The 27486-nt window shown below is 35.6% G+C and overlaps 1 protein-coding gene across 3 annotated transcripts in view; it reads right to left on the bottom strand.

Moving 5' to 3' along the window:
- SOX6 (SRY-box transcription factor 6) overlaps positions 1-27486 on the bottom strand; it is a 374241-nt gene that overhangs the window by 293885 nt on the left and 52870 nt on the right. The window lies entirely within an intron of this gene.

Consider the following 27486-nt stretch of genomic DNA (forward strand, 5'->3'; position numbering starts at 1 on the left):
CACATTTACTGATATGGAAACTGATACATAGACGTGTTAAACAGCTCACTCAATGACACACAAATGGCAACATGGGACTAACTTAGAAGTTGTGCTTCCAAGTCTGCTGAACCGGATTTAGCCCATTTTGTATTTCAATATTGCTGTACAGATGCTTTCAAGCACTAAAACCAGGATATCTGATTTTAAACAGCATAGGAATTAGTATTTTTAAAAGAAAAAATAAGAAAAAAATTTTTGTAGTAGGTAAAACCAATTTTCCAAAATATTGTTTCACTTCCTATAAGTTTGACAAATGCCACAAATTATGTTTCAGTATTTACATCAATTAGTTTCTAATTCATGAGCCTACAAAAAAAGCAAAGCCCACCCTGTTCAATCATCATAGGGACTTCATTTAACCTAAATACACTAAACTGAAATTAAGTATTTTCAGAAGAGTAAGGACTAATTAGATACTAATTTAAAAAAAAAAAAAGATTGAGAATAATACTGAAAAATAAATAAATCAGGTTTTGTACTTGCCTTCAGTTTAAGCTACCATCATTAAAAACTCATTTTTAAGTTTTCGCATTTAGGACCTGAAATCAGAGGACCTGCTATGTTTTAAAATCATGTATGTATATATACTTTTTTTTTAATTGGATAAGTTTTCAAACTATTCAGCAGACAATAGAGTATCAATTACTTCACAGCAATTATTCAGCCATCCTAGTTATGTAACCTTCATCATCTTCCTTATCTTCTTTTTATCAAGAAATTACTTTCTAAACGTACCACCTAACATGCTCTGAAGAAGAACAGGAAGAAAATACAATGTGAATCAGAAACCCTTTTGGTGATTCACATGGAATGGTACTGTTGTGAATCCATTGCTGAATACCCATCAGACCATCTCTCAGGGCCCCATTAAAACCATTAATTACATATTTGAACAGGAGTTATTATATATTTTGAACATATTTGAACATGAGTAATTTGAACATGGTCCAACACAAACCCATCTCTATGCAGTCTTCTGATACAGTTTCAAATCTAAGCAGAAGCAGTCCTTATACTTATTGTTTTTCAAAAGCCTAGACTGCTTGCTATGAAGACATCAGCAGAACTCAACCAAAAATGTCAAAGGCTTTAACTGGTACAAGAGGAAAAGCTCTTTCCTGACAACAACAGAGAGCACTGTTCTGGAGACCATAAAGGAATTTGATGAGGGCATTGGTGGGGATCTCAACCATCTTGGAAAGTAATATGCTATGCAACAAGAATTCCTGGCAACTGAGATGATCCTCTGAATAAAAAAAAAATCTAAAGTACAACCCTGATCAAACTACAGCCTTCAGAGACACAGCCAAGCAATTATACAGAAAATAGAGCAAAAGAGCAGAGTTTTGACCCAAATGTTGGCTCCCTCCTTAGCTGGAGGTCCACAACAGAGAAGAAAAAATAATATGAAGAAATGGTTCACTATGCTTTACAATTAATTTACTGATTGGCAGTATAAGATTCCAGATGTTCCAGCTCCTGTAAGTATGAGCATGACTCCAAACTAAATAGCTCAACTGCCAGAGATATTGGGAAACTCTAGCATTGTCACAGCTGAAAAGGAATCTCCCACATACCGCGCTCTCTCTCTTCTCTGATTGGAGACACTACCACAGATCTTCTCTTGGAGATTTTTCCCACTCTTGACAGGTCAGAAATTCAATTAAATTGCAACACCCTTATGGGCCTGGGAGATGACAACTTCCCATTCCCCAGTATGGATCACAAATATTTGCCAACTTTTTCTTGAGAAATCAATAGCAATTTTTCAAATGCATTTAATATATGACTTATTCAGCTAGCACATTATCCTCAAATATTCTACCACTAGAACATCTGAAGTGAGTTTCACATACAGACTCCAACAGGTTTGGGTGCTGTCACAGAGCTTCAAGGATTACTAAGAATGTTTCCCATTCACTACAGTCAGCTCCAAATCAGCTAATACCAATTTTTGTAGTCTGAGGCAGATTTGTTGGTGGGGTAAAAGGAAATTTTTACAGTATAAGAAGTCTGGCCTGTCCCCTCTGTGAATTGAAATGTAGAAAAAAATTTGTCATCGAAGATCTGTAGAACTTCTTACTGATGACCTCTGTCTTCAGTTATTACACACGATATCTACAAATATGCCATTAATGAGTTTTCTGTTTTGTTATGGATACTATGTTGCACTCTCTAACCACAGAACTCACAAACTTCAAATAGGAGAGGATATACAGCAATGGCATTTGTGCTCATCTGAGACTCACTTTTTATTTGTGGATCTCAAAGAACTTTGTAAAGATGAATCAGCATTACCTTTATTTTACAAGGCGCAGAACCCAAGCTCAGAGGGCTTATCTAAGCCATTCCAAGACACACTAGGATACAGGAGAAAATAAGAGCACCAAAGTATCTAACTGGGTATCCGAATTAGGAGCATAAATTCTCCTACAAGCAATGGAAATAGTGGAAGGCAATTCTTCACTTGTGCACCTGGAATTGCCTGCTTGGGAGGGTTATACAGTGCCTGTACAGCAATGCTAATTCAGGCACTTTACAGTCCTAAAGTGACACACTGACTCCCTGACTCCCATCATGATTTTTGAATCTTTCCCAAGGATCAAAGTGGTAGTTCATGAAAGCTTAGAGAAATGCAGGCAGGGGAGGGGAGGAGTGGTGCTTTTTGGTTGTTGTTTTGCTTTGTTTTTAAATAGACCACACCAATTTTGTGGCCTTTATTATTTTAGAGCAATATTTAGTATCTTCCCTATGTCAGGTGCTTACTTTGGAATATATTTTATAACTAAAATATATATAGCAATACATAATAAAATAAATTGAAATCCAGGAATTACTGATGGACCTTAATCTTGCTCAGTAAAATAACGCTCTACCCACAAGTTCTCCAGTCATTATTCTTTCATCTCCCACAATTTTACGTTTCTTTGAATATCTGCAGCACCAATGAAACTTCACAATCTTATTTTTAAACATATTTTGTTTTCTTTTAGCCTTATATAGATTAATACATAGGCCAGTCTATCAACGAATTTCAGCCTTTGTGATCTGAAATTTTCCCTACGGAAAAGATTTAGACCAAGCAGGCTCCCCTACTTACAAAATGAAGATGATATGAAGGACATGATATGACTCAGAATGCAATTTCCACTTCAAATAAGTCACGTTATCATTTGGCACTTTTCATTAAGGCACAACAAAAAAAATCTGTGTCATAGAAAACAGGCTCTCAGTTACCTCAGAACTCTTCAAAATAAAGGAATAGAAGCCACAATGGACGCATGTGTGTAATTAAGACTCAAGATTATTTTAAGGGTGATGCCTTCCCTTACTAGTTACAAAGTGCCCTTTTGATGCCATGGAGATGAAAGGACAATTTTAACAAAGACCTCTCAGAAAAAAAATACCTACTGCTACATGGCTATTTTATTCACAGAACGTAATGGCCAGTAGCCAGCTGTCCAAGCAGTAAGAATATCAGCAACATAGAGCATATTAGTAAACCAAAGATCACCATTTGCATTCGTTTTCAACTCCTAGAAAAAAAAATAACCAGAGAAAATTGTCAAGACATTCAGCTAGCTGGTAAAGAACACCCAGTATTTGAGGGTCCTTAAGAGCCCTGTCAACCTGTTCTTGGTGAGCAAATTCCTTGTTGTGCTGGGGTTCCACCACAGATATCTGCAAGGCATGAAAAAGAAATCATAAACACCAGGTACACTTACCAATGTGTTTCAGATCACCCAAAGTCTGCCATGTATTTCATATGTCATGCTGAATATTCAAAGTTTGTCAATAACTAAAGTATAATTAAATAATTAACAGATAGATCACTGGTATGAAGCATTAGGGTCCCACTACTCAGCAGGCTGCTTACAAAGCTCTAAAATACCATCCACTTTCTCTCTGAGAGCCTCTTAAACATTTTCTACCATGGGTTTGTTGAAAAGTCTGTCTGAAAATGAAAATAATGTCTTTTAAAAAGTGTATTATTGTTACAAAACTGACCTCCTGAAACTTGTAATACAAGTTCAGGTTATTTTTTCCAATGATGGAGTTTCCCCCCCCACTCTTTTTATTACTCCCTATTGGTTTTGGGGGGTTGTGCTGGTGTTTTATATTATTATTTTGTTCCTGTATTTTATAGGCATGTCTAAAATTAATTACATCTGTACTACATAGATTTCTATTAATCTTTTAATTTGCATAGGATCAAAACGTACTTTGGTAGAACAGCGGGGTTTTACTTATCATGTCACGTTTCTGCAAAACACTAGCCTGACCCTGTGAATCAGTACACCCTGCCAAAGGAAGCAATGGGTCTTGCCTGTAGTTTATTTATCTGGGAGCGTGTATGTCAACTTTATAACACTGCACTGCACTACTCACTGCAAAATGCTGGTCCAAAATTCACTGAGGTATTTTCCTGGACTTTTCAGATTTCTTTCTTTCCAAAGTGGCCACAATGCTGGTGACCAATGAGCTCCTCGAGGGTAAATAGCTAGTATTTTAAAGTCTTACTATTCTCAATGATTTCTTTTCATCAGGCATAGTCTCTAAAGGAAACTTGTGGCCTGTCACATGTTTCTTAGAAAGATATTGCCTGTTTCAGAATTCCCAGAGTATTAAGTAGATGTCTCTGGAGGTTACTTTACACATGTAAAGATAATGAAATAGAATATATTTCTTTACTTCTTTTGTGTGTGTAAATTTTGTGCTTTTCAGTCACCCAAATATAATAAAGCCTGGTTTGATAGTACTAAGAATTCTCCCATTTAATGTCTAGGAAATTGCAGGAAGTTTTTAATTTCCTTTGATACTCTGCTTTATTTCCCTTCTCTTCTTGGGACATCCTGCAGAATGTAACGCTCACAAGCTGTATTTTGTGATCCAAGAAGTACTGGGGAAAACTGTTACATTAAAGTGTCTGCTGGTATGGTGTCTCACTATTCCTAGAAGTTTAGCTTTATTGCAGAACACCATGGTGCCACTTTTTATAGACCTGTTACAAATGACTGATGACTTTTTTGGGGTTGTTTTGTTGGGTGGGTTTTTTTTGTTTTGTTGGGGGTTTTTTGTGAGGAGCTATGTTAGCATAATGTGAGCATAAGAATCTCGTTTTTTTGGGCATTTTTGCAAATATCTAACAGTCATAGATGTACAGAAACAATTGGAAATGCAAACTCTAAAGGCACAAATCTAATGAGACAAAAAAAGAAGATTCCTTTGCTTTGTTTTACATTTTTGAGGGAGGACTTTACATTCAAGTTTTTACCACTTGCAATAGGCAACCCTGGAACTTAATGCATATAACCTTTTGTTGTTGAAGATCGGACTCTCACTTGCAAAACAAATACATAGGCATTTTCAAATTTAATAGCTGTACCTTTCTGAGGAATTCCCATTTAAAACATTCCATATGAGTCCGTAAAGTCAATAAATATTTTTAGCTTGAAGCAGATAACAGATACATCCAAACAATTAGAAAAGGCCAAAATATATTATGCAAATTGGATGTATTTAGCATGAGCTCTCTGCAATTTCTATATAAACAAGTGATTAGAAAGTTCCCTTCAAAGGCCAATGTCACTGGTGCAAAAATTTCACAAATTCATTTACTGCCTAATGAAGTACATGTATTTTTGCTTGGAGTTATCACAAATAGTATGTTAGCTATCTATAAACAGAAAAGATTTTAATGATGTCTTTTGTTCTAAAAAATCTTACAACATCTGCACATTTTAGCTCTGGTTTTCTATGATATAAGAAAAAAGAAGAAACAAGTCATTTTGTGATAACCACAGAAAAATGAACTAGTTGAACATAGGTAACAATGGTTCAAACTATGGACACAGCAACAAGCTGAAAGATTTCTCAAAATCCTCCATCCACACACACTAAAACATTTACTGATAATCATTGATATAACTCTCTAACTTGGGAGCAATTATAGAAAAATCAGACTCGTCATTTTTCAGTTTACTGAACTGAAACTTTTTTTTTAATCTTGCAACTTGACCACAGATGTTTCAAAAGACATTCTGCAGGCAAAAACAGGCCAAGTAACACATGTGAAGGATTCATTACAATCTACAGAGTAAATAAGTCAGAATAAACGTTTACATGGAGGAAGGCCTAGAAGGAGCTCATATTTCCTTGTTTGTATGTGTTTTAGTCAGACCCTAAATGTAATCTGTACATAGTTTTTTGTGGTTTCATAAAATGTTGTTAAACTGTCCAGCCTGGTGATAGGTACTATATGATGCTGCAAAAGGTTTACTGTTCTCAAACTCTTAGCGCTTTAGAAACAAACAATCACTTCCATCTGCAAAAGGCAGCTGAATAAAAATAAAAACTAAATTGCAGGAGAAAGGAACACATAGACAGCAGGGAAAAAGGATCAACCACCACAATTTATTGCTATAGTTTAAATGGTGCGGCAACTTTAACATGGTAGCAGAGGCAGGGCACTTACAGCAATATTATTCTTATTAGAGCAGTGCACTGTCAGAGAAAACAAGAGTTCATTCAGACATTAAATACAGCAGAGAAAATGTGGGGAAGTGATTTGTACTTCATGGTAAAATGGTATATCCTCCCCTTTCCTGTTATGATCTGCACTGGAACATACCAGACAACCAGTGAATGTGGTCCACTGTTCAAAAGCAAGATTAACTGAGATGCTCCATGGCAAGCAAATAAATTTGTTTCCAGTGAAATAATTATTCTTACAGAATGTCATCCTCTCTCACAGCATAAAGAGACAGGTGATGACATTCAATAAAATGTGATTTTTATTCCCATTTTCTTGACACGAAGAGATATATGACTTACTCAGCTCCTTTGAATTATATGCTCTGAGGTCATGTCTTATTTTTTTTAGAATGCCATCACTGACTACATAATAGTTAAGTGACTAGGAAAAATGGGAATATTATTTTCCATTCAATATAATCCTGTGTAAGTATCTGAAAGAGCAGCTACTCATGGAACGTGCCCAGCAATATTGCAGTCTTTGTTTCTGTATTTTCAAAAGCTAATCCTACCTACATTTGAGCTACTTAGGCATATCTATAGCAAGTTACTATGTGACAAGAGTTCCAAATATGACAAGAGCTATTATCTGTAAAGAAAAAACAGAATCTATAACTCTTTGTACCATCTAATATTCTTTAGCATTTCAAGTAATTAGCAGCTTATTCCAAAAACATTTGAATAGTTAACAGATTTGATACCTATGGTTAATCCTCATTAAAATTACGATTACATGATATAATTACATGTAAATAAGAAGAATGAATTCAATAAAACTCTTACCCTTTTCAATGTTGGGCACTATGTTGGGAATCATACAGTATGTACAATTAGATTTATACTGCTAAGCTAAAAATATTGGTGAAGATCTAAAAATGACGAACAGTGCCTTTTAAATTAATGTCTTATTAGTTGAGTGAAGTACACTGACAAAGAATAATTTATGCTTATTCAAACTGCTCTCGACATCTTCAGGTGTTTCCAAATGAGCTCACAGAAGAGTGATTAAATGCATCTGATAACAAGCCACACATTGCTGAAATTACTTACCGCCTCATTTTATGATTAATTAAACATGTAGATTAAAGTTGCAAAAGAATTTAGATTAATGAGCAAGTTAAGTCTTGCTGATATAAGTGAATTGGGAATTGGATGCTCTGTGGAACTTTATAAACATGCATTTTATAATGAGTAAGACAAGGCTACATGTTGAATCCTGGCCACAAGGGCCTTTGACGATGCAGTCTTTTTTAACATGGTTTGACAGCTTTCAAATAACATTCTACTATAGACTTTAAACTTTGTGCATTGCTGTAAAACATGAGACTACATAACTCAAGTATTAGGAGTACGATTATTTCAAAGCTCTCCAAGGTAATGACCCCCTGTAGCAGCAGCTGTTCAGAAAAATTACAAGCTCAATTGTTATTTTAATCAGAGAGAGTTTAGTAGTTAAAAGCAGTTATGCAACTAGTAAAATTATACAACACTCCATCAGTAGCCTTATAGCATCCTTCATAGTCCTGTTCTTCTCCAATTCTCCCACCCAAAAACCTTGGTCTTATTAGTAAAACAGGGCGCTCAGTCATTCACAAAAAATTCAAAGCCATTTATTAAGTCTGGTTTCTGTGCAAGGCAAGGTAACATTTAAATTTATGATGATTCTTATCAGCTCCAAGAGTGTGTCAAAATATCTGCTAGGTTTGCCAAGTGTCCAATTTTTCTCTTTTAAGATCAGCTATACCTAATCCACGTAGCTTAGTCAGTGTCAGAAAGCCAAGTTGGACTTTATGACTTTGCAGGGCAAAAGCAAATCAGATCACTCATGGAGAGGTACTACACTTTGTACAAGGATGCTGAAACTGAAGCTACTGAACTATCTGTATGCTTATGTCATTTGTAACAACTTTCACGATCATACCGCATAAAGTTACCTTTGCCAGCTCACCTGAGATGGCTGCTTACTTTTAAACCATTTGGTTCTTATTTTTAAAATTTAGATAAGGATCCATTTCCTTGTTGTGGCTCTATCCTTTCGATTTATGCTGTAACTTCAAAATGTCAAAGGTCTATCCAACAAAAATCAAGGAAAACAAGAACCGAAAAGGTCCACATTACACAAGTTGCACATGATAGATATTAACTTCAGGTTATTTACATATGTTCATCTTTTCTGAGCATGCGTATCAACAGAATTAAAATGCCTTAATTTAGAATTCTACAGCAGAACACATGCTTTGAATACTTCTTATTGATTCACTACACCACTTTGGCTTAAGTTAATTCTCAAACTTCAGTTGGACTGATGCACATAAGTGTATAATTTAGAACACCAAAACTGCCAATTCCTACTTATTCTGTGCAGAGTGATGCTCTAAAATAGTGTAGACTGCTTGAGGACCACAAGCCTCATCTGATTTATTAAAGGTGGGACTGAATACATCATTTAGGGTCAGGCCCGTCTTGCATCCAGAAAAAATCAAATTCTTTTTGTTCTGTTTTTTAAATTATTGTAAACTTTTCATATACAACTACTTAGATAATATATTTGAAAACATCTGTAAAAAAAAAACCTTATTGTATATGCAACGTGTCAATCAATTCTTAGAATGGGTTCCTCATATTTACTAACTGCCTGTGCATTTTAGTGCTGTCTGCTAGGCGCTCTGGCCTTCCTTCAGAAGACACTGCTTATTTCATTAACAGTGCTTTGGCTTTGTAGCGTAGCATACTGCAGTTGTGCAAAGGCATAAAACTACTAAAGTGTAGTAAACTTCACTTCTAAGTAACTGAATTGTGAAGAAGGAAAACCTGAATGCATTTGTATGTTTTATGTTCAACTTCCAAAATGCTAGGACAGTTCTGCTCTTCTGTTCCAGTCGAAGATAATTATTTATTGCTCTGAACACATTCCTGATACAAAACCTCAATATACTGCAGAACAAACTAGAAGCAACAAGGTATGAACTAAAACAAGTTTTCTTCATGATATGCTGGAAATACCCATGATAAAAAGTTTCTTTTTCTTCAAGAAGTGAAAAAAAAAAGTTTACAGTCAAATAAAATGGCTTAGCTTGAGTTAATAAATGCAAGTCAATAGCAAATCCACAGTAGTGTCACAAGGCAGGTTGTTTTTATTTTTCTACCTTTGATATTCAGCAGGAAAAAAAAAATCTCACAGTAGGTCATTATTTGATAGCAGATAGCAAATACATATCTGATGTCCTTAATTACTAGAAAATGGTCTAAACACAATGAATTTCATCATCCAGTTCACTTTTTTTTCATGTATTTTTTGTGCTCCTCTGTCATATGCATCTAATGTATTCTATTGAAAGAAACTTGGTGCCTAGATGTAATACTACAGAGGAGTACATAAAATTTTCAGAAACTAATATCCCAAAGGTTGTAAGAACACACCACAGGACAGAACAAACAAACAAGTGACAACTTGCCACCCAGCACAGAGTCCAAAGGAACAAGCTACTGAAAAGGTAATTCTTCCACTTAGCATTATGAATTCGAAAATGAAAGAATATATTGTCTTTCCCTAAGTTTATTATCCTCCAGAACACATTTGTTCCCATCCCATAAGTTTACCACTAAAGACCACATTTCCTGGATTCAGCTATTTACTCAGAGGGCAAGGCAGCTCCACCCCTCTCCCTGTCACCATATTACACTGAAGCTGTATTCAAAACAGCTAAAAGAAGGAAATGGAATTATTGCACAAACAGATTTTTAAAGAGCGATCTGATCTTCACTGAAGCTCTAGGCTTCAGAAAGACTACACAAAAAGTACAGTTAGCCAATTAAACTTTTAATTAGTCAGCTAGCACAGCTCTGTTCATCCTGTTTTCAACAGAAAACATCTTGTAATGTATTTTAAAAGACCCTACAGAACACTTTCCAATGTATCAACAAATGACAATTCTCATTCACGTTTTAAAGTGACTTGGACACTTCTAAGCATAGCTACTATAAACCTGCTGAAGGATTTAGACTCCTAAATTGAATTGACTGGGATTTTTCAGATACTCTAGCATTCTATAAACAAACTTATTACAGCTACCATGCTGTCTTCAAACTTTTGCCAAACCTACAGCAAAATGACAGACATCTGCTGAAATTTCTGGCAGAAATTCCCAGTCACGAAGAGTCCTGGGAGGGTCTATTGTCAAGTTCGTCTAAGGCAGGTATCTGAAGCATCCCCTAGATATGCACAGTGAAACTGGTATTTTGAAATTGATACTGCAGTTCTTAAGTCTTCAGATACTTTAGAAGTGCTCTGGAATAATATACTTCTGCAGCTAAAAACCAAGATCATTTTTAACTATGCAGCTACTTCTAGCCTGTAAGCAGGTTAGAATTCTTATGCTACTAAGACACAAAAATTAAAGCATGCAGATGAAGCATAAAGATATGCAAGAACTACAACAAATATTTTGCCCTGGATATTTGCCAGTGGAAAATGCTGCTAACTTGTCCATTTCTTCAAGAAGAGCATGTCCAGCAAATCCCATCTACTGCAGAATGATATGTTTTCACAGACAGAAAAGGAGACTGCTTCAAAGCTACCAATCAGAGCTGACTACAGAGAAGGTTCCTCCTACTCAGCTGTTCTCCAGAATTAGATCTTTCCAAGATGTATATATGAACAAAACCTTAACTACAGAATTAATGAACATAACTCTGATTTATGGTCCGTATCTGATTTACACATATATCTTCTATTGTAAGAAAACAAGCATTGAGAATTATTACCCTTTTCTTTTTTTTCCCTACCTCAGTAATAGCACAGAAGCATTGCTAAAGGTTGTACCAAAGAACATCCTAGCTTCCTGGCTTTTGTGTGTCCCATACTGCTTGACAGAAGAAATCAAAGATGTAAAACAGTTTGAAATGAATTGCGTCAAAAGAAGACACCTCCACACTGTAATATAGAATAACCAAAACAACCTTAGCTGGAAGGCATTAAGGAGTGGCCTTTTAAGTCGTTACCGTACTAACGTATGAAACAGATATAAAATTCTCCTGCTGGTAGAGCTGACTTGCATTCAGGATTGATGGAAGGAATGTTAACACAGGAATAAGCCCAATACGTACCGCTAAAAAATGGACAGAAATATGTACATGTGCCAATAGCATGTGGAGACAGATAGCCCAAAGAATGCTCAGATGATATTTGACATCACTAGCACATGACAACAGACTGCATTATATTTAAAGATAAGAACCAGGATGACATGTTTAAGCTTCCAGAGCTCTTCATGCTCCTTTCTCACTTAGCTTCTAAGATCTATCTTGAATTAACCTTAAGCATCTCCCCATGCAAGTGTAAAAACAGAGGAAAAATAAGGAGCATCTCCATATTCTATCGCATGACACAGCTGACTTTTTATCAATTTTGTAAGATTAATTAATGCAAAGGATGACTTCACAAAAGTCACTTTGATATAACTTAGAGGTAGTAAAGCTAAATTTAGATTAGCTGAATTAAACTAATTCTAATGAACTTGTACTGGTAATACTGAAACACCCCCACAGCAGTGGGTAATTTACTCTGTTTGTTGAATACAGATGTATCCTGTGAAAAAAAAAAATAAGCAACTATCTTATAATTTCTGTATCCTTGACCCGTGTCAAAATAAGATTCAGAAAAGGATTCCCAATACCCTGCATATGAGGTTCCACTCCTGACTGAGAATTGTGGATAAAGCTCTCTCTTCCCTCCTCCTTTTGAAGGATCTAGAAGTTACTATTCCAAAATACTAAAAAAATATTGTAAGGTACTCAGATATCATGGTGATGATGACAAGAGTGGGTACCCAAAGATAGTTAACAGGAAGGTTCAACAGGCTTATGGACTGTTACATTAGTGTTTTTCAGAGTTTGTCATCTCACACAGATGAGATTACAGAGAAAAAAGAAAAAAAAAGAAAAGAGGAAAAAAAGAGAAGAAAAAAAAGAGGGGAAAAAAACCCCACAGATTCCAAAGGGAAAAGAGAATTCACTGTTCCATTATCCTCTCCAAATCAAGAAATAACATTCAGGTATAGATATCTCTTTTTTGTCTTGGAAACTGATTATTATTCACATTTATCTGAAATCTAGCAGGTAAATGCTATATATATTCAACAGAGAACCATAGAGGAAGATGTTTTGGAGGGACATCCCTTGTTGCATGTTACTCGGTTTTAGCTTAAGCCAGCTGATCTTCATTCTGCTCTCTACTGGGTATTCAGAGAGCGCCAGAATTGGGTTTTATCATTCCAGAAAGCCACACGTCTCCTATCTATGGCAGAAATTTAATCTCAATGGATCCCACAGCAATTCCATCAAGATACTAAATAGGAGCAAGAAAAAGCATAGGGTTGTCAAGCACTACAGATGAGCGCTCTGGGAGCAAAGAACTAGTCAACCACCATGTGTCACAGGCTTTTCAACATATTTCCATTTTTCCATGGGATTAGTTGAAGAATGAAAAGGAGAGTTTGGCAACCAAATATATGTCTCTGCTTAGAGAGAACTAAGCAGAATGAGGACGGATTACTTCCCTTATTTTATGGGCAGGAAAAGTCATTCATCAGAATGACAAATGCTGTACCTTTATAGGCTCAAGGCCCATCTGTGAAGGTCTCAGGATTTGAGCAATTCAGTGCTACTATTGTGAACTCATTGCCACTTTTCTGTTAATTTGCTTTAAAAAAAAAAAAAATTAACAGCAGAAAATAACTGCTGAGGACACCAAGTGACAGCGCTTTTAATAATAACCAACCATTTGTATACCTTAGAGGATAAGTAGGTTGACTCAAACTCTAAAAGATGAAGACACAGATGTTTTTACTGTCATTTTATTCTGTTTTTTTTTTTTTTTTTTTTTTTACAGGAATGGCAAGGAAGGCCATGAATGTCAGTTTGTGTTTGTAGGAGTATCTGTGTGAATGGATCAGACATTTAGAAAGAGTGGATTGTGTTGTGAGGCTCATGAAACATAGCAATGAATTATCAGAACTAAAGAGTAATCAGGAGTAGAAAGGAATTCTTATGTTCACATTAAGAGCTATGAACCATTCACGGGCACTGCCAGGTCCAAACGATGTTAAAAAACCTAATGGGGAAATATCAGGAAAGAATTTAAATGCTGGTGAATCAGGGATTCTTTTCCACTTGGGATGGAAGAAGGGGGGGGAGCGTGAGAATTCAAATTTATAAAGACCTTATGATCTTTATTGCCACATTAAACAGCAACTTCAGTAACTTCTCTCAGAAATTTTTTGTGTTTGTAGCTCTGTAGATTAACAGGATGCCCAAACTAATCTGGGAGTCTAGAAACAGGACTAAGTGGATATTCTCAAAAGATTGTATTTCAATAGACCTCTCATGCATTGGAGCTTGGATAGGAATATAATGACTACTCCATCATCTAATATCTGTTAAAGACATTTAAATACTTCCTTAGTAATATTACTTCCTCTGGTTACAACAACTGCAGACTGAGATGTCCTGGGAAAATATTCTCTTATCTATAGAGCCTCTGTTTTTCTGTTACTATGAAACTTCTATCCTTCATTAACATTCAAATCACCTTCTTTCTCTGCAGCTGGTGGAGAGGCACTTCACTTTTTTGTCCTAGCAGTGATATAGCAGAACCTTTAACCAAGAACAGGATGTGTCTGGGATCACCTTTAAAGTTTGTAAACTCTTTGGGTTTTTAGAAGCTTGACAACAAAACAGAGAAACTGTCCAGTAAATCGCTGCAATTAGGAATCATCCTTTTCTGTATTTTTTTCCCCTGTTTTTAGAACTGGTTTTTTAAATGTACTGCCCTTAAACACTGCATAAGAGGCTATTCCACAAGATGGTTCTGGTGAGAGAATTATTTTCTTTGTTAAAAAAAAAGCACAATCTCAAAAATATGCTGCTTTCCCTAATACCAGGTAACTTCCCTCTTTCACTCACAGAAATACTGAAAATTGTAATCCTACATCTTCGAAGAAAGAAAGAACATTTTAGGACAGCAGAATTCAAGACTTCTATCAGCATCATCTATAAGGCTTAGAAAGTGATTTTGCAAACAGACATTTGCAACATTATCAGAGAGATCTTTAGGCTGGTCAAATTCGGCAGAGGAATTGGAAGGTACGCTTGCCCTGAAAACTAGATTACTTAGCTGAGTCAAAGAGCTAAAAGGCTACAACTGTTCCTGTTAGTAACATCACCTATACATTCCCAGGACAGATTTACATATTTATGAAATATTTCAATCACTTTTTATATGCAGTACTGGGGGGAGGGTAGGAAATACCTGTTTTAATGGCTCTAGCTGATTATTTGGGAACTCCTAACCTCAAGGTTAAATACCAATTCCCAAAATGTTTGAACATTCTCAAGCATTATCAACAATGAATATTTAAAGACAAAGTTTAATGTATTTATTATAAATACCATTTCCCTCACAAAAATGTTTCTTTGCAAGTGGATAAAACACAGAGTATTTCTAGGTCCTGGATCTTAAGCTACAGTACTTATATCTATGTTAGCTCCCCATTCTATCTTTAAATTATTTAAAATTAACTTTTAATTACTGATTATATTTTTTAACGCAAAAATAATCCTCTTCCATTCTGTTCAGTTTGCAATACTGTGTATGTTACTATAGTCATTAATGGCAACATTGCTATTAAATTAACAATGAATGGTCGATCACTTTTTACTTCCCTGCTGGTTTTTAGTTTGCAGAATTTGTGGAACTAATTAACAACAGAAGGATCTTCTTTTGGTGTTCACTTAATTTTATAGTTCCTAATTTGGAATAAAACAAAAATTTTAATAGAATCAGAGACTACCATTTTAAAAAGACAGCTTAATCTTCTTTTTAATATTTTTCTGTTTGATGTTGGTATTTATTAGTCATTCTCAAGTTTTATTAAGGCTATAGTGTAATTAACTTACTGAATTTGACCTTGAAGAATTTTTTTAAAAGCTATCACATTCTAAGAGAAATAACATTAAGCTGCTGCATTCAAAGTACTGAAAGCATTTCTTTCATGAACACTAAATGCTCTATTGTGCTACATGGGAAACGTATGACCATATCTCACACAATAACAATTTAGCAAATGTCTTTTTCGTAGCCATCTAGATACAAAATTCTCTACAATTATGAGTGGCCAAGGCGTTATTTCTACAACTGAAGCTTAATCTGAAAATAAGCTTTCGGTGCAAAATTATTGAACAATGGTAACAAGGTAAGAAAGGTGTATATCTTCTGTAAAAATTAGAACATGCAGAACTCTGTACCCTTTAAAAGCAGTAAGACACTTTCTAGTGGTTGTGGGTAGCTTTAGAGTTACTACTATCTCAGTAATTTAAAATTGCACTTACTGAACTGTTCAGGTAGTAGCAGTTGCTACTGCTACTACTACTGTATTTATAATTGTAATCAGTATTACAGCCATTCCTGGAGGCCTCCACTAATCCCTCTTTTGGGCACCAGACTTTGCCTTCCATGATAAGATTCTAGTTTAAAAACGGAGAATAGTTTGTCAAAGATTAAGAAATGGAACCAAGATGAAGTGAGCTGCCAGAACCATAAAGCCAGGAACAGTTACCACTGGACCTATTGTAGGTCAACCTGACTGCTCACAAACATTTATGACCTTGAAGGTTTTGCATTTTCTTAACTCATAAACACTTATTAAAAAAAAAAATCCTCTCTATATGTCCAAACTGGAAAGAATATGAATGGCCATGGAGAAGAACATTTAGGAAAAATATATCAGAGCGTGGTACTAAGTAGACTGGAGGTTTGCACTGACTCTCAAGGAGAAACAAGTGCGTGCAAGTTGATCCCTCCCATTTTTACCAATTCAAGCCATAAAATTAGTCTCTAGGATATAGCCTCGTACCATTTGCAGGTGCAGCTCCCCTGAATGCTAATGTCGATCACACGTGCTTACAAAGCAAAGCAAATTCCCCTAAATTTCATTGGGCTGGACAGAACAATATTTCAAAAAGCAGCTGTTGCTGGTAGTGTTCAAGTTTATCGGCAATCCTTATAAAACTGCCCCCAAAACACATACTGTATCTGATCTCAAGTTAAGAAGGCTTTTCTCTAAAGACTACTGAATCACTTTAATGTAGATTCTAATGCTGCCTTACTCCACTTTCAAGGTAGCTAGTAAATTCAGCTTTACTACAGTACTATAAAGATGTGAAAGAACCGTAATAGCATCTAAAAATGAGCTGTTACCCCTATACTGTTCAGTTTAGAAAACTCTAAACAGAAAACTGATGACAAATGTTAATGATAGTTTGCTGAGTTGCCAAGAGGAATGAGATAAGACAATTCACTATATTTTTGTTATGAAATGTAAATTATAATGTCCTAAAGAATCTGCCACAACTTCAAGGACTAAAAGGAAGATCTAAACAAAGTTATATTTCAGTAATTTAATTTTAAAAAAGAGCTATCCAGCAGCCATACTTACATAATCAGTACCGTCCCAGCAAAGATCTCGGTATTCACAGCATTTTAACTCCTGCAAAGACCTGTCAGTTGCAATGAAGTACCTCAAAGTACTTAAAGCACCTTGCTGAATTAAGGCCTTAATCACATATGTATATACCTCTGAGCAGTTTGCATTAGATCACCAATAGAGTCTCAATAGACTGGATAAGTAGGGAAATTCAAAATGTTCTAATAATGTAAAATGTTAGAAATGAACCTTCAGTCTGTGATCCTTTAGCTTTGAGGAGGTGGACGGTCTCCTTTACCACATCCGTGCTTCTGACCCTGAATTTCCAGGCTGAAAATGAGTAATATCTTTCTTGGGCAATGATAATGAAACTATTTTACAGCCCCAGCCCATCCCTAGACTCTGTAGGCTAGGTCCATGGCATCACCTCAGTCCTACACCTCATAAATGGCACAGAAGGTACTGAGAAAAGGCAAAAAGGGTAGGCAGTGTATCCCCTGGCATCTCTGCATGGCAGCTGGTGAGACAAAACAAAAAATCAGATCACTGCCTAGAGAGTCTATTGGCAACTCTCAGTTGCATCTGGGAACAATGGCCCATCAAAGCTAACTACGTATTGTTAATATCCCTACCTAATCCAGGCAACGGGAAAGAAAAGTACAAAGTCCTCTAGCAAATCCTACAGCCTTCCAATCGCTCACATCTTCGTTTTCTTGAGTCTTGTAAGTGTATACACAACCATTATTACAGCGGCTTCCCCAATGCTGCCATAAACAGCATCTGGGGCCAGGTTGGGCGTGAGGGGGCATTCACTGCTGCCAGAAGGCATTTTTTCCACATTTTCACAAAATACAAAGAAGCCGAGGACGTCTGATTTCATGCTCCCACCTCAGCAGTTTAAGGATAAATTAGGGTAGTGCAGAACTTCCCTACATGGGAATACTGGGGGCTGAGAAACCTGTTTCTGAGGGCTGGATTATGATTTTTGTAATACAGAATTTTTGAGCTATTGGGTTCTAAGCCTGCACAGTCTTAAGCTTGCAGCTATTGGCATGTTTGACATTTTAAACTATGAAATACCAACCTATTTTGAAATTGTCCAAATCATTAGTTGTGGAATTTTCCTAGCACTTCATGAATACCACTGTTAATTGGGCAATTAACTCGAAACTACAGAATATGCTGTGATGGCATGATATGATATAAGCCATGTAAAAGAAGGAACAGCCAAGCAACTCAGTATGTTGAAAGATATTAATGAAGTGGCAAAATCTGCCAGAAAAATAATAATGGGTGATTTTAACTACCCCAATATTAACTGGTTGAATAACACATCTGTACATGGTTTGGAGAAGCAGCTTATTGATACTATAAATGGCTTCTTTTTGGAGCAGCTCCTTCTGGAGCATAGAGGAGGAGGAGTTCCACTCAGTTATTAATTTGTGTGTGTGTGTTTGTGTAGGAAGCAAGCATGGGTGTTCTGCTAAGCAACAATGGCCACAGGACAATGAGTTTGAATCTCGATGATGAAGTATTTCAAGTGGTAACCAAATAGTTAACGGCAGGTGGGGGAGTGAGGAAAAACCTATACACAACAGCCATCTCAAAGGGAAGGCTGTTTTGGAGGAACGAAGGAGTTTATTCACACACAGAAACAAACCACCAGAATTTAAAAAAAAAAAAAAAAAAGGCGGGGGGGTGGGGTGGGGAGAAAGGCTGGCATGTTTCTGGGGTGAAGTGCAAGAATCTCTGTGGCCTTAGAAAAAAACAACTCTCTTTGAATGCATGAATCCACCTAAATGCTTTTAACAGGACAGAATATTGATTACTGTTATAGCTTGCTGCTGTATTGCACAATCTGAAACAAATCTATAATGCAAACTGTGGCAATCAGAATGTATGAATTCAGTTTAAAAAATTATAGGAGGAAAAAAATTATTATCTTTTGTTTCAATAATTATATAATTCAAGTAGATTGGCCTGTGAAGAGGATACATATATGTTATCTAAAGCACAAATCTAGGAATCTGGAGTAAGATTACACAGGTCTTGCAGCTGTTTTGAGGAATACAGCAAAAAGATAACAGAATATGCATGGTTATGTTCCCCTCATCATTCTCTAAAAGTTACAGTTATGTCCATAAAAAACATCTTTAAGAACAAGAGACTAAAAACCAAGTAACTAACTAACAGCAAAGCTATACACAGACATGGTAGTAACAGTTACTTCCCAGCTGTGATTGTCTAGGAATGGGGCCGTGAAGGATCAGAAGTGTAGCTTGTTTGTTCCTTGATCATATTTCAAGACCTAGAGATTTCAGAACATATTAGGTTTCCATACTTGATCAGAAGAATCTTGGAGTGGGCAGCAACCAGTACCTGGTATTTCAGAGGCAAGTGCATATACTTCAATTCATATCAAACAAATCTTTGGGTAAAAGATTCCTTTCAAACTTATTCACACTTCTTACAGAAGTAGTCTGTCAGGTTTTAATGAACATAGTAAGGAAGTATAAGGACTATTTGCTAGGGTGGGATGCTACCTTAATATATAATCACTTAAAAAAGGCCAATAACCTAGCAATGATAAAAACTTGCCCAAGCAAGATAGGATAAGAGAGTTCTAATAAATAACTGTTCTTTAGGGATATGGGGCAGGGGGAGATCCAAAAAGTTGTAGACAAAATGGCTTTTCAAAAATTTATATTAAAATCTGCATCATGATTTGGAGGAGGAAATGTTCCATAAAATTAAACTTTCTAACCATACTTTAAAAATACTGGGTTAAGAAGCAGCGAAGCAACATGAAACGTAGTATTGACAAATACAGAACATTGCATCTTAGAAAGAATAATTTCAGCTATTTAATTTCACTGCTGGATTTTATACAAACTATAATCACTTGGTAAAAATGGAACAATGAAATAAAATGGCAATAGTACAAACAAACCCTAAAGACATGAAAAGAGAAAATACCCTATCTTTAAATAAATCGATAGTGCATGTTCTATTAAGATAGGGTGCTCAAGTCTAAAAAATATCTCAGAAATACAGGAGAAATAAAAGTGAGTTCAGGGAACTTCACAGAATTGTTTAATAAACCAGGTACATTCCCGAAGATTTTTACTTGTCTCTGAAACGCAAAAGGTGCCTACTTCCCACTGATTGATTGGATGAGCCTGATTTGATGTTCATAAAACTTATTTTGCTGAAATAGGATCAAGGAGCATGATCACACACTCTGAAGTAAACCACATCTCTGATCCCTTGTGCCTGCTGTAGGAACACCTCTCAAGTTTTAGGTAGCTAGTTATGAGGTTTTGAGGAGTGAAATTTTTACTTCATTTTCATCATGCTAAGCTTGACTTCAGATTCCTGCACTATGATCACTTCAGCAGATCTCACTGTAGTTCAGTGTTACATCAGTGACCAGCCAATTCTTTAAAAGTATTATATATTGAATACTAAAATATTTGAGTAGAAAATAGCTATTAAATCAGTAGGAATTCCATATACACAGCAAGTTTGCTACATAGTCATCCATCTTCACTCTGGTGCCCTACAGTACTTTAGATCTGCAGGACCAAGTGTCTCAGACCTTCATTCCTGCCAATTTCCAGATGAAGATCACCTCCCTTTCTAAATCACAGGGGTTTTGTTATACTGAAAACAAGAACTTTAAATGAAGTCTTACATTTTGTGAACTGTTTCATTGAGGAAGGCAGAACTGAGAGGTGAAACATCAAAAACTCATGTAACCTGCTTTGTTTTAGCGTCAGAGAATTGGAATAATTACTCCCTGAGGCATTTTGGCTCCTGCAGGGAGCATCTTTCAGACAAACTTTCAGAGCCAGGATTATATAGTAATCTCTAATAAACCCATAAAGATAATATGGTATTTACACAATTAAGTGTAGTCTTTCAATATTTTATGATGCACAGTACTGAATCCATCACATATATGTATTAAGAAGCTGCTCCCAGTTAGTTCAAATTGATTTTGTTCAATGTCTTGTTAATGTAGATACCTCAAAATATCAATTCATCATCACTGTGCATGAATTTAAACTACTGAAAGTAAAAATGAACATTTTCACATTATTTATATTTTAATTATTAATGAAAGCACTGCCAAGAAGAAAAAAAAAAGTATTTCATGTAAAATGAATTAAGAAAAGAAATAAGCACTGATTTTTAAAATTGACCTTTGTGCTCTATCTTATCTTTAATATCTTAAAGTAACATTTTTAATGTAGGCTTCACTTTGATCAGCTCTTTTTAATTAACTTTAGAAATGTGAGTGTTTTACAGTACAGTCTTTAGCAATTTTTTTTATTTAGCTATTAACACTTATGTTTTACCTTCAACAGACCATTATCAGATTTCTATCGACTCAGGCTTTGGTATATACCAAAGATCTTGATACATCTAGCAAGCAGTTAACCTCTTACCCCATGCTCTCTTGTAACTGTGATTATGATGAATGAGTGGTTAGTTCTAAGCAATTCTGGTTTATGTCAATAAATGAATCAAACAGCCATTGGTAGATGTGCATTAAAAAGAGAGAAAATGAAGCTGTCTGTGGACACTTTATAACCCTCACCCTTTTAAGTAATATGACTTGAAGCTAACACTGACATCAACTGTTGGTATTGTTTGTCCATACTATAGAACAAGAAAGCCTTTGTGTAATAATTTGCATAGAATGAGAAATACTGTATATACTTTACTACTCACAGCGTGGCTTAAAGAAAATTCTCTTTACAGCTTTTCTAGAGATCCTGCATTGTAGTTATTAAGTTACCTGAGGCTTTGGTTTTGTGATGAACAACCATTTATTCTAAAAATATTTTGGCTCTGCAAAAGCCAATCACTTGCAGGAAACCTACTGGACTCTGTTTAGGTATGGACTTGTATGAATACTTTACTTCCACGTACTTAATTCAGCTTCTTAGCACATATATCTCCTAACAGATTCCTCTCTACCAAGCATTGCATGCAACTTCAACAGCATATAGAATTGTTTGGATGAGGATTTCAATTTTATTGCTTAGTACTTTTGCAGAGAATTTTTTAGACAGCAGATGGATCTAGTGCATGACATGGATCTTGTCTGGCACACATATGGAGCAGCAGTAGAGCAAGGAGGTCCTCACTTATATCCAGAGCATGACAATCCTTGGAAAAAGCATTTCTAGCAGCAGCTTCACTAAATGGTTCAACTTCATAAAAAAGTAAGCAAAGACCACATAGGTGGCCTCTGTGCAGTGTGTCAGAAGCTGGTTGGATAGCGCACTCACTCTCAGTGGTGTCCTCATTTTACTAAGTGCTAAAGAGTCTAATAGCATGAAACCCTTTGGGTTTATATGAATGAAAACTGTTATTTTGTATAGTTTCTCGTGACATATGTTTCATTCTTCATAAAGAATTGAAGATTTCTGTGCTATGTTAAATATCAAAATCCTAGAAGTGGTTTAAGTGCACTATTTGCTCATTATTAGAAAAACTGGCTAAAATGAATGCAATGCATATTGCTTCCACAATATGAGCATTCTGGATATCTATTAATTTATTTACTTACTACCAAAACCAGCCTGTACTGTCAATAGAGAAGCAGCCAAAATAATGTCTGCTGCACTCAGAAGGTAAACGGGAACTCAGATAGGAACAGACTTCTGTGCCAGCATCATGCAACAGATGCTCCTTCTATTAGAACTAGAGGTCCTTTGGTGACCTCCCACAACCACACAGCTTTAGAAAAATTCACACAGAGGAGGCCATCAGACATCCCAGTTAGAAGCACCAGGCAGGGGGGCAGAACTTCAGACGCTAAAAAACAAACAGAGCTTTTTGTAGTTTTGATTGGACTTTGTCCTATTCTAGCAGATGAATGTCCCAGCCACCTTTCTCTCTCTCTCCTTCAGTCCTTTTTCCACACCTTCTCCTCTTCAGGTACAATTACAAAGCTCTGGATGGATGCAACTATACTTCTATTAGACCCACACTGGCAAATGTGCTTGGGCATCTATGCACCAGGTATTACTCGAGTGTAAAGAAATGCCCTTTCCCCCCTCCATCTTGTTTCTACTCAACTGACTCTCCCTTAAGTACATCTAAAATACGTATATTTACAGAAGCCTTCTCAGACAAGAAAACTGCAAGGCAGGTGCCTTGCTTTTGTATTTATTTATACCTCACATTATATACTGGAACTTTGTTTCTTATTAGAAAAGTTGTGTGCTACTGTAGTGCAAGCGTTGCATAAAAACAGTAAGATAGTGTTCCACTAGAAGCAGATTTTATATTCACCCTTTATAAAATAATCTCAGGGAAATAGAGCTTCAAATTGCTGAGAGGCTAGTTCATGGTCCAACCACATCATTTTACATTGGTATGTCACAAATGTTAGCGGAAAAGTAGGCAGAACAGGATAAAGACCTCTGATAACTCCAGTACACACATGCCAAAAAGTGTGGCTGTTGCAGCAAACAAACCTTCTAGTTAGGTATCTTAATAGGAATTTTGAAAGAATCAGATCTTTCTATAAAGAGGTGACAAGCTGATAAAAACCTCCTTGATCAAAATGCTGATGAACAATTACATCTTACAATGAGAAAAATGGAGATCAACTTTTTAAGAATTGAGTTCAGTATATTGCTCTTCTAGAAAGTATAGACACTATATTTTCCCAAATAAATTAACTGTAATTCAGTAGAACATCAGATGTTATCAATGAAACCCATAAAGGTAAATAGTGCCAAAGCCACATATGTCTTCACTTGCTCCAAATAAGCTGTGCCTTCTTTGACTTTACCAAGTAAATATTCACAGTTTAATAGTTTTCTCCTTTTAAATAAGCTGGTACAAACACAAAGCACAAATCTATTTGGTCAGATGCTTCCATGGTGTAAATAAGCACACACTCTATGTTTTCAACAGAACCATTCCAAATTAAACCAACAAAAGTATAAGAATTGCCTTAAAAATAAGATTGCAGAAAAAATATTAAATATTGAGTTTGAAGAAAAGCATGCTCCCTGATAATGTGCTGACTGGAATTAGTGTTTGAAAAGATACAGTTTACCTACTCACAATATCGGTTTTGTTGTGTTATAATGTGCATGCATGTGTGTGTCCCCTGAATGTTTCTAATTTTGGTTTTACTTTATTTATGTTTCTACTTTGAAACAAAATTGCTACTGTTTGTTTTTAAAGCAATTTGATTTTAGTCTCAAATCTAATTATATTATTTTCACCACATTTTCAATACAGGCTTTTCACTGAAGGCTTGTTCACACAAGATACTGAAGTTTCATGGGCTTTAACACCATTCATTTCAGGGGTTTTTCCCCCCCCCCTCTGTCAGTGTTTTCACTTTGTAGTCAAGTCACAATAAAATGTTTACACAGAAGCTGAACTGCTAGTAAAAAGGTATTTCTAATTGCTGATGTACAAGTGAAATTTGTTTTAAATGCTGTGTTATGAGAGGACGTTTATTTTGCCATCTGTGACTTTAAATAACTACTGCAGTTTACTACTGGACAAACCTACTTGAGAAGAACAATTAAATAAATTAAACCATGTTAAGACCACATTCTTGAAAAAAGTAACCTTTAGTTAGGACAATTACTCTGTGGGCATAACACAAAAGCAGAAATGTCACTTTTTCCATGAAATTTACGTTTGTATGAATCATCAATCCTGTTTTCTCCTGAACAAAACTAGCCAAATATGACAAAAAAACCCCAAAGTTGTCTGAACTGGATGATCCAAGTAATTACATGTTACAGCAGAATGCATTTATGACAAAACTTTCAAAAATTTGAGGAAAATGTTATTATAGCCCCTGGTTGAAATAGCTTTGGTATAGACCTATAGCAGTATTTAGCTGATCTTGCTGTATTCCCATATAAAAAATATGCACAGTTTCAAAGATCAATCTTCCTAGAACTGATCTACACTCCTTCCCTTTGGAGTATAGATCAAACAAACACGCTACAAAAACATGCCCAAATATTATAGCATAACATGAAAAAGGTATACACTTCTCATCAGCATTTTTTAAATGCTGCTTAGAATTGAATCTCCTCCTAACTCCTTATATATGCAGAGTTTTTGTCTTCCACATCAGCCCCGCAAAGCCCCCGTCTTATATGGTATCATTTGTTTAGGGCCTGTTTGTTCAGCCTCAAGTCCTGATCCTAATTTCATCAGCTTCCATGGTCAACTCACATGAATAAGTATTTGCAGAAATCAAGCCTTTAAATTGAAAGATACTTGAGGTAACAACCCATCCTATTAGTCTACAGAGCACAGTGAAAAATTATGATGCTGTACATATTACTGTTCCTGAATAGTAACAGTCTGTATCGGCTGAACTAATGTATACTACCTACAGAATATTTGCAAGTTCAGAGAGGTACAACAGAGATGATTTAAGAAGATCTAAACCTGTATTACTATAAAATGTATACTTCAATCCTGTTTTCAGTATGTGAGGAAACATTGAGCTGAATTAATCAGTTGCACATCCTACATTTTTTTTTTCAGTTTGTGGGAACTTAAGGTTTGCATATGTTCCTAGATATATAGTGCTAAATACTAAAATTAGTCCTTTAATCAGAGAACAAGAACAGTCAGCCATAGTGTTAGCTTCTCCAGATATTCATGTCAACATGATTGAACTGTGAGTTGCAGAGAATACCTATAAAAGACTATACTATGGTTCATTTTGTACAGTCATTTACTTGGCTTCCATGGTAAGGCTGCTGAACCACGTTCCAGCTCTCACAGTCACAACACTGTAAGGTGTCTCAACTGTACTAACAACTTTTTCTGCAAAAGACAGTGATAACAACAGTCCGTACTTCTCATTAAAGTTTAAGTACTTACTTGATTGACCTAAACACAAAGATTATTTTCAAAGTACTTTTTATGTCAATTTTGTTTACCACAGCTTTTTGTCATTGTCAACCAAGAAAAGCAGGACTCAGATCAGGAGTCCACAATATAATTACTAAAGCTCTTTATATATTCATAATACTACATGAACATGAATTAAACAATACTTACAGGTTCTCACCCAATTAGCCAGCCTGGTATGCACAAAGAAGTTCACCACAAACCTACCATTGTATTTATTCCATTGCTTTGATTGCAAAGTATACTCCATATTGAGGTATAAAGAGGTACTGTTTGTATTGACTGATATATTGCTATTTCCATTTATAGATGAGAAAAATGAGGCAAAGAAAGCCTAACTGATTGCTGGCAAAGCCAGGAAGAGCTACAACAAATTCCTCACTTGGTAATCAATTTACATTGCCTTCTCAGAACTACTTTTCAATGGTAATACTTTTTTTAAATGGTTTTATTTTATTTTATAACAATATTTTCTTTAAATACAACTGACAATGCTCATTGAAAAGATGCTGACCTGTAGATGAAGGAAACTGCAAATATAATAGCAAAACCATATATGAAAATAAATACTTGTAAAAAGTAAGGGTTAGTACAAATTGAGCACATTTCCCTATTGAGAGGAGAACCAGCCCTAGTTTTCCCTGATGAATGTAGCTTTGTGAACATCTTTTTCCACCAATGATTGAATAAATATTTATTCAGAAACTATATTTGTGACTTAAGAGAACAAGTTGCATAGATTGTTTTCATTTATACTACATGCAAGAGGTATTGCAATAACTTATATGATGCCAAGTCTAAGTCTCATTAGATTTTCCTTATTATACTTGACTAAAGCTGAAAACTATCCAAAACAGCAATTCTGAAAGCTTTCTATTCGTTGCATAAATAACTATCATCTTCCTCCCAGATCCTCTCCTCTAACTTTCCCTTTCTCAAAGCATTTATGCATAGGCCTAGTCTCATTTGCTTTATTTGAACTTGGGCATACACTGAAACATAGTCTTGGGCCATGGCCTAAATGACTACAGTCTCAGTCATTTTGCTGCAACCATAAAGGTCAGCTTTCTCCAGGGTATGTAAAAATACATTCCCAATTCAGCAGATACTGGTCATCCTAGTGTTTCCTCAATAAACCCAAGTAGCATTTCCTCTAAAAGTCCTGTCAGTCTTGAATCACAGCCTCAATTCATTTCTAGAAATAATTTTCAACAACAGCAAGATGCACTGCTATCATTAGCAAATGCCATAACTAATATGATACTGTAAGCAACACTGTTCTATTATTACTATTACGAAAACCAAAAGAAAGCTGGAAATAACAGGAATATTCACTGTTAATTCAAGCATCTGTAGCCCCTCTGAATAACTGAAGCAAAAAAAAAAAAAAACCCTACAAAAAGTTTTTTAGTTAGGTACATTTCTTAATAAAAGAACATTCTAAAACTGTGATCTGACAGCAACATATTTTAAAATATCTTCCATTCTTCATGTTAAAAGAGTAGTA

The sequence above is a fragment of the Grus americana genome, chromosome 5, assembly GCF_028858705.1.
Source record: "Grus americana isolate bGruAme1 chromosome 5, bGruAme1.mat, whole genome shotgun sequence".
In the NCBI taxonomy this organism is placed as follows: domain Eukaryota; kingdom Metazoa; phylum Chordata; class Aves; order Gruiformes; family Gruidae; genus Grus; species Grus americana.